Raw genomic sequence first — 16,440 nt, forward strand, 5'->3', positions numbered from 1 at the left:
TCAGTTTATTATTATACCTTTGATTTCGAAACCTAAAGCTATAAGATTTTGATTTTTGAAGCTTCTTATTTCGAATTTCTATCTTCAGAATTCAGATTTTGAACCTTCTGATTTCAAAATTTGATGATTCCGAATTCTTATTTTGAAGCTTCTAAAATTGTTGGTAATCTTTGTAAAAACTGATCAGTGAAGAAGAAGATAAAGAAGGAAGAACTAAGAAGTGAATGTAAATTGATGGGATATAATCGAAAAATAAATGAATGTAAATTGAAGTTACCATTCCAGCAATGATGATTCCTATTATCCATGCGTGCGTTATCAATGAAGAAACCGAAGAGTTTTTTTTTCCCGAAAATTCAGTTCCCGCTCCCGCTTTTGTTGCTTCCTGCGTGCGTCGGCTGGTGATATATGTATATAACCTAATTTTTTTGGGTTGAATGAACATAGTCTATTACAGAATGCAAAAAAAAAAAAAATGGGCCCTCGAATTTTTTGGGCCCTGTTCAATAGCACTAGATGAACTTGCATTGGGCCGGCTCTGGTTCTAAGGCACCAAGGCCGGCCCATTTTATGTTATGTGGTACACTAGCTATAGTAGACATATGTGGTATGATAGTTAACTTTATGCTAAGGGGTATGCTAGTGATTATATGATATTTGCATGGAAGACTCCAAGAGCAGCTCATGGCAATTGGATATAAGACCATGTCGCCACCACTTTAACAGCGGTTCCACCGCCATTCTTCTTCACTCCTCCTATTAGCTGTTGCCATTAGCCACCGTTGTGGCCGCTAGGACTGTTGTTGCCATCATCATGTACCACCAAGTGGTGGTTGCATCCAGATTTTTGAGCAAGGGCTTGCTGTTGTGTGTGGCTGCTTAACTGGGAACCAAAAGAAATCACCACCACCACCGTGAGGTGGTGGCTGCCATCGCAAAACCGTCGCTACCACCGCCGTGAGCTACCAGGTGGGTGGCTGGAGTGTATTCTGCAATCTGAAGTGTGTGTGTGATTTGTGTGGCTAGAAAACCAAGGAAGCCACCACCACCACCATGCGCCACCGCCGGCCACCACAAAGTGGTTGTATGTATTTTATTTGAATGTGTTATTTTTGGGTTAAGCATTGTAAAATGTAATTAGAGTCTAGTATAATAAAGAAAACTCATAACCACCACCATAAGGTGATGGCTGCCGCCGTGTTGGGTGGCGGTGTGCTTTTGCTTGTACTTAATTGCTTTTGGGATGCTTGGGAAAAAATGGACTAGAACCATAACCACCACTGTGAGCCGCTGTTGACCAGCACTACCTGAGGTGGTAGTGGGTGGTGATCGACTTATGAAACCCTAGTGGGCCTAATAAAACCCTAGTGGGCCTAATGAAGCCCAATTGACCTAAAAGTCCAACCATTTGACTAATAGGCTAGTATTTGGGTTGGAAACCCTAATTAGGGTTTGGAAAACCCTAATGTCTTGAAACCCTAATTTTGGGGATTTGATCGGGACCTGCTGATATGGGCATATTTAGTTATAAAATTCATGCATTATCTTAATACTTTATGTTGATTTTATCTCATTTAATGAGCAAAAGGTGCTTAATTAGTTTAGAATTTCATGTTTCAGCAATAATGACATGCTTGGAAGGAAAAGGAAGCGGAACTAGCGATTGGAGGCTTGGATATTGGATTTTGAAGAAAGAAGGGTGTAGCTGGACAACTTGACCCATCGTCAGTGTTTTGGCCATATCTCATGAACCGTAACTCCGATTGACGAGATTCAAAATGTTCTGAAAAGCAGACACAATTTCAGATGACTTTCGTGTTTTGAGAAAATGCTGATTCGAAACGTACTCGGCGAGTAGGGTCGATTACTCGGCGAGTTGTATCGAACTTTCGCGATTCTGGACGCTCTGACTTGTCGTACACGGGTTTTAAGTGACGGACTCGCCGAGTAGGTCACTGGACTCGCCGAGTAGCCTCTGTTTTGTGAAAATCTATATAAAGGGACTTTCAGATCGATATCATAGCATGGAGAGAAACCCTAGGAGGCTGAGAAACGATTGGAAGTGCTGCTAGGTCGTGAGGAACTGAAGAATCAACCCAACATTCAATTGTGAAGAGAATCAAGACAATTTTGGTTTATTCTTAGTAACTTTTTGATTTGAATCATGTTTACATACTTTGATTTCGTTTTTGAGTTTATGTTTACTGCAATCATGAGCTAAAAACTTATTCTTCTGTTAGGGTAGACAATTTTGTGAACATGGATTGATTATTTGAGTAGGATTAATTTTGATTGGTAATTATGTTTTGTTAAGCTTGTTAAAGAACCTTATGTGTTGACAATAACTATTCTTCTATTAATAAATCAGTAATTAAGTTATATGAACATCTCTTAGTTATTAATTTCATATGATTTATTGTGACCACATAGTTGTATGTCTAGGAATAACGAACGTGAAACTAGAATTAACTAGAAGATAGGTAAGTTAATGTGTAAGCTTGTTGGATGAATATTGACAAGAGGTTAATTGAAGGGCCAATTTAGTTAACCACTACAAGTCTTACTTAACCCGAATCAATAATCTAGGAAACCCGTTAATTTAGACAACTGGCCATTGCTTGAGTTAATTTGTTTTCTAAGAATTAGGAATAGCGAACATGAACCTAATTATCTTAATCGTTAGCCAATGAAGAATTAATCCGATACATTAAAATCATCCATGGGAACAAATGAGTCGTACCTAAACAGAAGTCCTCTTTACTATTGAATTTAGTTGGTAATTAACTGGTTTAGTTGCTAGTTAGTTAATTTGTGTGTTGGTTATTCTAATTAAGTTTCTAGTCTTGTAAAACTAGAGAAAACCCCCCTTTTTGTTATTTGTTTTATTTAGATAATATTAGCATTTATTTTAATTGTTTACCATTCCCTGTGTTCGATACCCTACTTGCTTGAACTATATTACTAATCGATAGGTACACTGCCTTTCGTGTGTTTATTTTGTGTCTAAGTTAGTAGGATTAAAACTAGTTGGTTTTACACACATCACCTGCACTTGAATTATTCATTAAACTTAAAATATTAATTAATAATCATTTGCAATTAACCTATGTCAATTTTGGACCTAATGGAGTAAGTAGGAAAACTTAACCTTAATCGTCATTTCATGTGAAAACCCTAATTTCACTTGGGCCTTTCTTTTGGGCTTTGGTGTTTGGGTTATTGATGGGTCATCCAAAAATAAGCATATGGATTAAAATATTTAGATGGGCTTTAGGATAACCCATTGGAAATGCTTAGGCCAAATTTGGGAAATTGGGCCATAATTGGGCCTTGGTGATTATGAGACAATGGGCCATTGGAGTACCAAGAGTTTGGACTAGAATAAATGGATGAGCCTTAAGGAAAGACCATGTAGAGGTCTGGGCCCTGTTTGGAAAATTGGGCCATATGTTTGGCTTTGGACCATTACTTGACTTTTGGGCCTTTGCAGTGTGAGTTGGGCCTTGGACTTAAATCAAGCTAGGTTGGGGGTAGTAGTCTTTTACCCCAAGCATGGACTCGTGGTTATATATTGGATCCTAATTATTAATTGGGCGTTGTTTGATATTGACAGTTCGGGAATCTGTTATCCAGCAATTGGAGTTTTATCCGCAGGACTTCAACAGTGTGAGGTGAGTTATCCTCACTATACTAAAGGGTCGAAGGCACCAATGCCGACCCATTGGATCTGATATCCTAGTAGTTGGTGATATGTTGAGTATGAATTAGTTATGCATGCTAGTTGCTATGCCAGTTAGGTAGATCTGTAGGACTACCTATGTTACTATCTGATTATATGTATGTGCATTAGTTATGTTATATATCTACATGTTATGTGGGATGGGTTAAGGTTGTACTGCTCCGTGCGGTAGCCAACAAACCCTGGAGTATTCCAGATATGAGCTGAGGGCCGGGCAGGGAATGCCAGATTCATACTAAGGACTTAGGAGCATTCCAGATACGAGCTGAGGGCCGGGTAGGGCATGCCAGACTCATACTGTGGGCTCAGGAGCATTCCAGATACGAGCTGAGGGCTGGGCAAGGCATTCCAGACTCGTACTGTGGGCTCAGGGGCAAGCCAGATGTGAGCTGTAGCCCCGGAAGGCAAGCCAGTCTCACATTGTGGGCCTAGGGGTAATCTAGTATGTATAGCTGTGGACGCATTACAAGGTCTTATTTGTATATGTGCTATTTATTGTGTATCGGTATTTTGAGGAAACTCACTAAGCTTCGGGATTACAGTTTCTGTTTTGGTTTCAAGTACTTCGGATGATCGTAGGAAAGCGCAGACATGATCGTACAACTCCTCACATTTTTATGATTTTGATTTCTCGGATACTCTGACATAAAACTATTTTGAAAACACTTTGTAATTATTAATGGTTTAATTGGTTGAAAAAGTTTTAAATTGGCTTAAATTTTATGGATATTATATATATATATATATATATATATATATATATATATATATATATATATATATATATATATATATATATAGGTTTAGGGTCTATGGAAAAAAAAAACCTTAAAAAAATACATAAAAAAAATACTTAGAGATCACAAATGTTTTTTGACTTTATATTCCAAAAAATCATAACTTTTTATATAATTTGGCTGATTTTTTTTTTGAAAAAAAAAACGATTTTTTTTTTCAGCAAAATTATAAAAAAAGCTGCAAACTTTTTTTAAAGAATTGTAATATTTATGTAGTTGATGTCCCTGATAATTAATAAATAAATTATAAAACGGTGGTTATTCTGGTCCTTATTACTTCAATTTGTACCCTTTCTATTTAAAAAAATTAGTTTTGGTCCTTATTACTTCAATTTAGTATATATTGAAGGTTGTAAAAATCGTTCGACGGTAACAATTGACTGGTGATAAGCGATTAATCGGACTAGACGGTGATTAATCAGAGATTAATCGGGGACTCTTAATTATTAATAAAATTTTTTAAAAAATTGATATTCCTTAAAAAACTAAGTATTTGAAAACTTTAAATTTTAAAATTTTAAAATTTTGAAAATTTTAGTTTAATATTTTAAAATTTGAAAGCTTAAAATTTTGGTGTAATATTTGAAATTTAATTTTTTTTGAATTTCTTAAAAAATTCTCACATATAACCACCGAGACCACCAAGGCCGACTTTGACCGATTTTGACAAATTTCCACCAACCACCCTAATTTTAATCGGTTTAAAATCGCCAAACGATTAATCGGCCGCCAAAACTGATTTTTGCAACACTATTATTGACATTTCAGCTTTTTCACACATATATACACACGAATGGTTCCTGTGGTTTGGGGTAATTTACGAGTTTTGTTGCTAATTTTTATTTTATTTATTATTATTATTTTTAATTCGAACGGTCTCTATTATATTTTTTTTGTTGCACGATTAGACCGGCCTAAAAAATACTGTTATGCCCTTATTAACTATTTTTAACTAATTTTTAATTTACGTGACCAAGGTGACCAAGGTATTCTATCCTAAAGCGAGTCGCCCTAAACCGTCTTCTATTCCTTTTTCGATCCGTTATTCTCATCAGATGTATGCCCAGGATTGCAAGGTTTGTAGCTTTTCTTTGCGGATAAAGGATCAGATCACCTCACCGGTGTTCTGGAAAATTCCTCATAAAACTTGATTTTGGGTTATTATGTCCGAATTTTCTTTTCCCTTTTGTTCGTTTCCAGTTCTCCATCGACTATGGCTATTGAACCCTTACCCTCCTTTTTCAGTTAATTTTCTTCTACTTCTTTTGATTTAAATGACTATCTCCTAAAAGTTTCACCGTCCACAACCTTCATCGACGCTGTATTCAACCACCGGTATCATCTCAAAGCCCTTAAGTTTTTCTTTTTATCTGGTTGTTTACTAATGTCGTGGTTTATGTTTGCATCAGGTTAACTTTCATTCATAATGTCGTCTTTACCACACATTTTATATTATAAATTTAGAAGAGATGATCTAAGGTATTCCAATTTTAGTTCAAAATTTTCTTTCTTTGTTTTGGTTGAGGAGTTGGTCTGAGGCTTAGAATGTGAAATGATTTGAATTTCTTTATGAGTTTAACATCAAGTTCCACCTTTTATATCTCTAACTACTTTTAATAAACTGTAGGTTGTCTAGATTACTGGAGCACCTTGGGGAATTGGTATGTAAAATCGTAGATTTTGATTCTTCTTTTTACTGGCGCTGAATTTCACTTTGCTCTTGTTTCCCCTTCTCTTAAAATCAACAACCATGTTACATATGATTTATTCTTGATTTGCACATATTAAAACTAAGAAGGAGGTTAATGAAGAAGGCGTCGGTGAAAGTGAGTATGTTTTATTGTTTATTATGATGAAGGTTGCTAAGTATTTTTATGTTTTAAAGTGAATAAGATAAAGAAGATGAATTCAAATGGATTGCTCTGTGTAGGTTTTGAGTAAACTGTAATGATTTCATGTATTTTATTGTTTTTTCTTACGCTGAGTCTGATTGGATTGTTGAATTTGGCAAACCAATGATTTATTTTGTACACTAACTTGTAGAAAGACAAGAGAGGAAGAACTGATTCCAAGTTGTGACATTCAAGGCCTTCAGTGATAATATTTTAGTAGAACAGCTGAATGTGTATGAATGTTGTAGAGTGCACTTATTGGTTAACATCAGCTGCATATAGAACCAAATCTCTGGACTCATCCGTTAATTGAAGTTTAAGGTATTTATAGTCAAACTTTCACCAATTCTAATTACAGTATAGATCACCACCAATTAATTACCTTTTCACAAGCCCCTTCAAGAACAACATTAGCTGCATTTGAATTTTGACCACACACACCACACACCCTTAATAACATTATTTACCAAAATACTTTTACTACTGTAGATGCTCCAAAAATATATATATATATATATATATATATATATATATATATATATATATATATATATATATATATATATTTTCTGTTGACTTTTGTACCATGAAACATACTTTCAAAAGTGATGTCTAATGACTTGATAGTTAAATACAAAATGAGCATTTGGAATAAATTTTGATGCTTGATATTTGAGTTTCTGTTTTGATTATAGACTTATATAATAGATTTTTTTAGCTTGATTTATTATGTTGTGTAAAAGTTGATTTAGAGAAAAGCGCATGTAATTTTATATATTTACTAATATAAAATGTTATATTCATGTTATCAATTTTGAATCTTCTACTTATTACATTGTTAAAATCACAAATCCTAATCCCAAGAAATTCTATTAACAAGTTTAAAGAAAAATCGTGAATGTGAATGTACACATTTAAATATGCAGTGGTCATAATTAAATTAAGAATATGTTAAATTTGATTCGAGTAGAAATTGGTTTATATGGTGCCTTCCATATATATTATTAAAATATGAATATTATAATTAAAATATATAACAACTGATATTTCTTCACCAGTTTGGGATGGATTGCTTTTTACAACTGAGTGGGACAGGAGAATCGTGTAGAACCAGGATTTATTTAATTCTTTTTTTAATCAGTATAGTCTTGAATCATTAGGAATTCATGCTAAAATAGTAGTATGTTACCTAAGAAAAATATTTAAACCAAAGGAAGATGTTTTCTTTATACTTATACTTACTTCTATGCCTGATCAAAGCAAAAGGTTGTTTTCTAACTTTTAACTTTTAATTCTTGATTTTTAGATGGTTTCATGCTAATTCGTTATGTTTTTCACATGATTCGCTATAAAGAAGAACGTGATAGAGCATGTAAATCCATACCATACCAATTTAGGTTATGTTTGTGATCAATATCTCCATACCTAATAAAAACCTCATTTAAACGTCACATGTCACTTTTTTAAGCCACAACTATGACACGTGTCACTACCACATAAAATCTTTGACTGTTTTCCCGCCCAACTTCAATCTGTTTCCACTCATCTTCACCCTCTCAGTTTCAAATACGTATGTTTACCAATCTAATATCCCAATTAATATCAGCTAAGAGATTTTAGGCAACAAATCAGGGATCCTGATTTCTAATTTTCCCCTTTTTATTAGAATTGCCTAATGATTAAGTTTGTCGATTGCATTTCTAAACAAATTCACACAAATTTAGCATTATGTTTCCGTCTGCTCTTCGATGACCATCTATGATGGCTTTGAGATGAGTTTTTTTTCGCTCTTATGTAGTTCATAACTTGAACCAGGTTCAAATTTTTATTTTCATTTTCGGTTTTTAGCCCTAAATTGATTTGTGTTGCTTGAACTAGGTTCGATGTGTTTTGGATGTATTGGCTAGAACATTTTTAAACCTAAGTTGATGTGTTTTTCTTGGATCAGGTTCAGTTTTTTTTTTTTTTTTTTTTTTTTGTGATATCTCATGTTTAATTTTTTTTATATATCTCAGGTTTGTTTTTTTTTTCTTTTGCTGATAATGAGAATGAAATCCAGATCTATTATCGACTGCAATGGTGTGAAATAAGTAAGATAAATTTCTCATTTCATTGTGTGATAGTTCTGTAGGTAATTGATTTATATATTTGTCTTTGGAATGTGTTGGGATGATCTGTTTCAGAGTTCGTTTCCCCCACCCAGAAGGAATCCAATTCACCAGAAGTCACCATTATTGCTTTTATCGTTCTTTAATTTACCAATTTTGTTCCAGATTTTTTTGGAATTGGGATTTGAATTTTTGTAAATTCATCTTTTTATGGGATTTTAGGTGGTGAGCTCGATCCTTCTTACTGTTAACATTTATTTAGTATGTTTCATGTCTGTGTAAATATTCTATAAATTAAGTTTGTAGATTAACTGTTTGATGAAATGTCCGAGTAAGATTTTAAGCTCGTAGATTAATGGTTTTACAAATTCATGGTTTTTTAATGATTTTCTAAATTTTCTTAAAACACTGAAAGGTTTTCATGCTTCTTATCAAGTAAACTAAACAAATATTCCAATTCCCATCAGGGAAAAGGAAAACCCAAATACAGTAAAAGATAAAGATTAAAAGTGTATACAAATAACCATGGGATTTAATCAAGAATAAGAAAATGGAAGCAAAACATTTGATTATTTGTCAACAACTTGCCTATTTTGTAAAATTCTTTAAGATATTTTCCATGCTAATACATGTTAATATGTTGATGACTTATGAATTCACATGTCTTGAAAATTTTGTTTTATCTTGAAGCTAACCATCTCTGTAATAACACACATAACCAAGAGGAATGCATCTGGAATGAAAATACACATCTATGATCTACCACATTGCCTTTTCTAATAAATTGTTACTTCTAACTACAGATTAATGGATTCAAAAAGCATCACTCTCCTTAAAGACATGGATCTCTTCAAAGATGAGTACACCATCAAGGTTAGAATCGTCTGTCTTTGGAGACAACTGGACTTCAAAAACCCGAAGGAGGCCTTTTCAATTCAGTTAAAAAAAAAACCTCTTCATTAAAAAAAAAAGTTTAAGTTAAATTACTGTACATAAATAAAGTAACAATGTCCTATTTTTTACGCCAATTTAACATTGTACATTGAAAGTGCGATGCTTTAATACGAAAAAAATAAAACAAACAAATATAACAAAACCTCTGTAATGCATGAAAAAACCAACCTTAAGTAATTGCATCAAGGAACAGTATAATCCCTAAAAACAATAATAAGCCTAAATTATTTAAAAGCAATTAAAAAAAGAACTTTCGATGTACTTTCATACCTTATCTATTTGTTACTTTTGGTTTAAGATATATGTCTATAATTAGATATTTCTTGAAAGATAATAAATATTAAGATGTATGTGTATAATTGGCTATTTCTTGACACCCAAAAAATAGCATTCTACTTTTAAGGTACAATGTTATAATTGGGTATATGTTGAAATCTGCCACCCAAAAATAGAATTTTATTACTAAACATCCTATTTCATATATTTTATCATTACTTTAAGCATGTTAGTGACAGTTTTGCCCTTGTGTCTTGTATGCTTATGTTGAGGGTGGTTATGGTTAATCTTCACAGGTGTTATTGCTTAATAGTTCATGGGATGTACATTTGTTGGTTTGCTCTTACTTTCTTTTAGCTGTTGGTAAGTTTTTTTTTTTTGACCTGGTGGACGGTTTTGCCCTTGGTTCTTGTGTGATTCTATAATTGTCATTTTTTTTATGTTGCCTTTTAGTTCATTGAAATGGTGTTGATCTGTTGTGGTCTTGCTTAGGATTGGTTTCCTTTTTGTGATTTTTTTAATATGTGTTTGAACCATTCACATTTATTATTATTTTTTTTGTCTATATTCTGGATCTATACATTTAAATTCATTTGTTTATTTTTAAATTGGAACACTTTTTGTTTTTAAGTTATGTAAGATATGTTAATAATAATATACACAAACTGGTATATTGCGTCCCACAATTAGCAAGAGATTTCCTAATTACAAGTATAATTACAAAAATAAAGAAGGATTACAAGAGGATAAGTTAATGGGAGAATATAAAGGGTGCAGATGGAAGGGGATGAAAAATATTGTTCATATGGGCATTAGTTAATGGAAAAGTCAAAATATCTACCTTCCATATCGTTAAATTTGCAGCAATCATTCAATCAACCTTGAAAATCTGCACAAACACAATTTGTTGAATATTATTCACATGTTTTATCATAATTATAAACTATTGGCATGGTCACAACTTAAGGGATATTAATAAAATTATAAAAGATTGTGTTTAAAGTCAAAAATAGTGATGTATTCGCATTAATTTTTTTTAGTATAACATCCTATTTTCATTTGCTTTTATTCCTAGCCTACTGTACTTCATTTAGGGATCTCAAAGACTATATTCTTCGGCGCTTGTCTTATCTATAAATTACTGAGCTTCATATCTTTACGTGAAACTAATAAACCATGTTCTAAGCATTTTTTTTTAATAACTGTCTTGCAGCTATTACATGAACTAAGCTTAATAATTCAACAGTTTTTTAGCGCATAATATTTAAGTTTCAAGGTTTAATGGTATGAATATTTCCTTCATTGTGCTTATGGTTGATTTACACTCCAGTTCTTGATTAAATATAATGAAGCTATTGATGATCCTCATAAAGATTTGAATATTAAATAGCTCCTAGGAAAATTTGTAATTTGGCTTTTTCTTCTCTTTTCTTCTCAGCATAAATGCTCTTGCTTTCAAGAAATGGTTCCATATAGTGTTATTCTTATGGGCAACATGCCATTTCAAAATTAAACAATCACTGTTAATTATTTTTCCTATTTATATATTATTTTTCTTAATATTTTGTATCTAATACGACTCGATATCCTACAACTGATCATATTTGTATGCAAGAGAGCAAAATTATGCTCAATGACACTCATGTTAATCTTTTGGTTTTTAATTTTTTTTATAGCTTTTTAAAATTTTTATCATTTCTGCACAAATTGTAATTACCATTCTATGACTTTTTAAAGGTGAAAATTTGATCACAGTGAGTTATTGCTAATTTGGTGTTTTGTTTATATGAGTTTGACTTATATTTGTTATTTTGTTTATTTTAAGTATTACTCTATTACAAATATCTTACTTTTTTGGAGTTCATTAGCTGGAGAATTGGTTAGGTTTTTTTTTTTTTTTTTTTTTTTTTTTTTTTTTTTTTTTAGTTTATTTATTTAAATTAAGTGACTGTATTTTTGGTTTTGGCTGAGAATTGGTTAGTTTTTTATTTTTTATTTATTATTATTATTATTTTAATAAATTAAGTGAATCTATTTTTGGTTTTTGATAAGATCTTAAAACGTAATAAGTTTAGGGAATTCAAGGTTTTTTTTTTTTGTTGACAGTGGTATGTAGGCAAAAGAATGAGTGAGATCATGTTCAAGTTGTTAGGTATGCTTTCCGAATTACTATCTTTATGATAAGGGACATCTTAATCATTTCAAGTAATTAGAGGGTAGTATTTGTATATTTATCTATTCAAAGGAGGAAGATGATGTACCCATTATATACTTAACAGAATAATATTTTCAATACTACGGTTTTATTTTTCTAGATTTTTTTTTTTGAATTCTAAACCATGTAACACACGTGTTTAATTTTCAAGTCATAAAATGATTGGTATAAGGTGATTTTTAGTAATTACGGACAAAACAACACACTTTATGTGAAAATAACTGTTTTCACATCTATGATTATTGATTACGACTTTTAAAGCACATTCATTATGTTATTTTTTATCAATCTACTATTGGATGTTACTTAATTTATTAGTTTGAATCATCTTTATTCATATTTTCTCTATTTTCACCAAATCTATTGTTCATAACGTTGGCATGGTAATTTAAGCATAATAATCACAATGACTTTGTTTTTGGTTTTGGGAACCTTATTTATCATTTTACCCCTTAAAAGCCTACATCATAACACCCATAATTTCATGTCTTCAAGCGCTTGGTAATTGTGTGATCGACTGGTATTCTCCTTGGAAACTATCATATTTCTATGTAAACACAATTTGTTACTTCTACAATGAGGTGGTATTCAATGTGCAAAAGATCTATAAAGATTAATAAATGTTTGCAAATCTGTAATTAACATGTTTTTTAAAGTTTCAATGTTATTTTACTTCATCAACCGTGTGGTACACGGGTTATAGCCTAGTAAGGAATATAAAAGTAAATTCCAAAAAAGTGAAAAACTTCTACCTATCCCAGGATTCTTCCCTAGTTTTAATGCATTTTTTAATTTTTTGAATATAAACAAACAAAATATGATATTTTTCAGGCAAAACTAATAATTATATTTATATTTATGGTCCTTTAACATACTTTATATTTACAATAAATCCTCGGTGTAAATGAATACCACTATGATCATATCATAATAAGATAACTATATTTACATTTATGGTCTTTTAACTTACCTTGTGATTACAATAAATACTCTATCTTTATTTTATAATAAAATAAATATATTTACATTTATGGTCCTTTTAACTTACATTGCGATTATAATAAATACTTTATCTTTATTTTCTTTATTTTAGTGAATATCAGTTACAAATCATAATAATATAACTATATTTATATTTATGGTCCTTTAACTTACTTTGTGATTACAATAAATACCCTATCTTTATTTTAGTGCGGTGTAAATGAATATCAGTTACGATCAAATCAAAATAATATAACTATATTTACATCAATGGTCCTTTAATTTATCCTATATTTACTATAAATATATAGTTTAGTATATCTTTATTTTAGTGTGGTGTAAATGTATACCAATATAATCATATGAAAATAATATAACTATATTTATATTTAGGGTTATTGTTACTGTAGCCCAATAAATTTTAGTATATTAGCTTAAATGGTCTCTTGTGACTTTCTTTTGTAGTTTAGGGGCATAAAGTTTATTTCTACCTGCTAAAAAAGACCCAATACTTGTTATTACCAGTATCCCTGATGACATGACTTTTTCAAAAGTTATAAGAATTAAACTAAAATCCACCTCACAAATTAGTAAATCCTAACCAAAATTTACTCAAACACTAATACTAAAATATTATAAAATATATTAGTTTATAACATAAATTAATATATATTTCCAGTCGATCTAAAACTCGAATTAAACCACAAAGAAAACAATAATCACTAACTCCATAAAAGCATCTCCTCTATCTCGACCTCTGATTAATGGCTGCTAATTAAACCCTAATTAGTTTTCCATGTCTATCTCTCTATATTTATATACACATCCACTAAACTTATAGAGTATAGAGAGAGAAGCAGAAATTAAGGGAAAATAAAGGTGTCGGTGCCTGTGGATTATCTTTTTGTGCACAGGTTTTGCCAATTTTGATTTATAGAAATCAAGCCTAAACGACATCCAATCTCTATTTTTAGTTTTGTTTGTCAATTCTTTTCGCCGATTGTCGACATATTCTAGACCGATGGAAGAGAGAAGAGGCGACAGTGGCGGTGAATTAAACGGTGGTGGTTAATGTAATTACTCATCGAAAAACGGTGGTGGTGAATTAAACGTTTTCATAGTCAGATTTTGAAGAACAAGAACTCTCCCATGAGGAAGATGACTCATTGCAAACCATCATCATCTTGGCAGCTTTCTTATTCTTCTTCTCTTCTTTCTTCATCCTCTTCGACACATTGCAATCATATTGATGTTCTTCCCTTCCGACCCTTTCTGCTATGTAATGAATTCAGCAACGCCTTAACCTCTATTGGAAGATTATCGAGTTCTATTAAACATTGGTAGATCTTGAATATTGTTTCGGTGGGGATTGAAGTGTCGATGTTATGAGAACCATCGTGGGGATCTGTCACCACCACAAATGGGGCGTTATCGGTTATCCAAACAGGAGCATCGTCTTCTTCGAAAGCCATAACTGCAACTTTTACAGAGTTTTTTTTTAAGAAGATAATATGGTCTCATTCTGTGAAATATATCAACTAGCAATCAGTGAAGGGGATTTTAAGAACACGAAACCCCTTAAAATTTTGACATAAGAGATTGAAAAATATAGACAGAAATGATTAGAGTACATACAGAAACAACGTTGAGCAACTTAGGTTTATCTTTACCGGAGTCACACATCTGGGCCACCGTCGGAGTCGGAGAAGAAAGCGGCGGAGTCGGATAAGATAACATCGGAGCAGGTGAAGATAAAAGACGATACATTAGGTGTTACACGTGTCAATTGAGTTTGCATCTAAACCTGCTGATTAGGATGGGTGTCACCGGATGACCCCTTCAAATTTTCCAAAAGGATCTTTTAAAACCAATATACAAGTTCGTGCCCTTCAAATGCAAAAAAAAGTCACGAAGGACCATTTAAACCAATATACTCAAGTTTGTTGGGCTATAGTCACAATAACCCTTACATTTATGGTGCTTTAAATTACCCTACATTTATAATAAATACCCTATCTTTATTGTTGTTGGGGGTGTAAATGAATACCGATTAAGATCAAAATAAAATAATATAACTATATTTATATTTATGGTCCTTTAATTTATTCTACATTTACAATAAATACACTGTGTAAATGAATACAACCACCAATAAATCATAATAATATAACTATATTTACATTTATGGTTATTTACCCTACATTTATAATAAATGCTCTATCTTTATTTCGGGGTAAATACGATCAAATCATAATAATATAATTATATTTACATTTATTGTCCTTTAATTTACCCTACATTTACAATAAATACCATATTTTTATTTTAATGCGGTGTAAATGAATACAAAATGCACTACGTAATAATTGTAATGTTATATAGTTAATGTCCCTGATAATTAATAAAAGTAAAATATGTCAGTGTTTGACAAAACAATGGTAAATAAAAGTAAAATTATGTTTTTTATTATTCGTTTAGTTGTTCGTGACCGTCATTTATCGTTTAAGGTTAGATGAACTAATATGAATAAATATGTATGCATGTTCGTTAGGTTCGTTGCCCGGTTGATATCACGAATATTAAAACTTAAAGAAAATTTTAAAGTTAGAAGTATTATATAAAAATCCCTATAATAAAATTGAGATATTATACAAAATAAAATTAATTATGTAATGATAAAAAATAAATCGGATTATATAAGTATTCAAAATAAAATTGATATATTATATGACAATTTCAATATTCCATAGATGTATATTAAAAGTTAAATATATATTAAAAGGTCATAAATAATTTTAATAAATTCATAAAGGAAACGTAAGTTAAGCTATTTTATTTATTTATTTATTTACTTTATTGACCAAGAGCAATAAAAACATCATTATGATCGAGACTGCCATCTTTATTATTATGTAAATTAATCATCCTCTATCCCATCACAATGGATTAATACAAGTCAAAACCTTTTTGACTCTTAAAGATGGTTTTAGTTCAGGTGTATTTTGAATCCCCATATATTAATGATAATGAATCTATAATTATTTGAATTTTAGAAAATTTCATGATCATTGACGGTGAAAAGGGAAAAGTTCCACATCATTTTCAAATTGCCTAATTAATATTGGTGAAAGATTAATTTGGTTACTATAAAGGGTAAAAAAAATAAAGCAACTTGCGATATCCGTAGAAAGTAGCTAATTATGTTCTATTTGTTGCAATATGAACATTTCTTTATCTTTCTCTACATGTTTTATTTTTTTTAACCACTAGTTAGTGGTTAGAAGTTAGTATCACCAAGTTACATTTATTTATCTTTCTTTATATATTTCATTTTTTTGAACGGCTGGTTGATGGTTAGAAGTTAGTATCACAAAGTTAGTAGTATTCACCAACGTCGATATTAAAAATCAAGAACCCCCAATCTAAGGGGCAAAACATGTGCCAAATGGTCTAGTCCCATATTGGCCTCTATATATTT

General features: G+C 31.3%; 1 long non-coding RNA gene across 10 annotated transcripts; it reads left to right on the forward strand.

Annotated features, from left to right (window-relative positions):
- Window positions 1-5,519: 5,519 nt before the first annotated feature.
- On the forward strand, window positions 5,520-12,060 carry LOC145009284 (uncharacterized). Of its 10 annotated transcripts, XR_013663822.1 has the most exons (9): window positions 5,520-5,871; window positions 5,946-6,015; window positions 6,164-6,197; window positions 6,580-6,749; window positions 8,444-8,518; window positions 9,340-9,409; window positions 10,063-10,129; window positions 10,980-11,050; window positions 11,873-12,060. It is a non-coding gene; the product is annotated as an uncharacterized LOC145009284 (long non-coding RNA). The 10 variants fall into 10 exon arrangements; XR_013663821.1 differs by lacking the exon at window positions 10,980-11,050 and having other exon boundaries at window positions 11,873-12,058; XR_013663825.1 differs by lacking the exons at window positions 10,063-10,129; window positions 10,980-11,050 and having other exon boundaries at window positions 11,873-12,056.
- Window positions 12,061-16,440: the final 4,380 nt, after the last annotated feature.

This window comes from Lactuca saligna, chromosome 8 (assembly GCF_052625555.1).
Source record: "Lactuca saligna cultivar CGN05327 chromosome 8, ASM5262555v1, whole genome shotgun sequence".
Taxonomy (NCBI): Eukaryota; Viridiplantae; Streptophyta; class Magnoliopsida; order Asterales; family Asteraceae; genus Lactuca; species Lactuca saligna.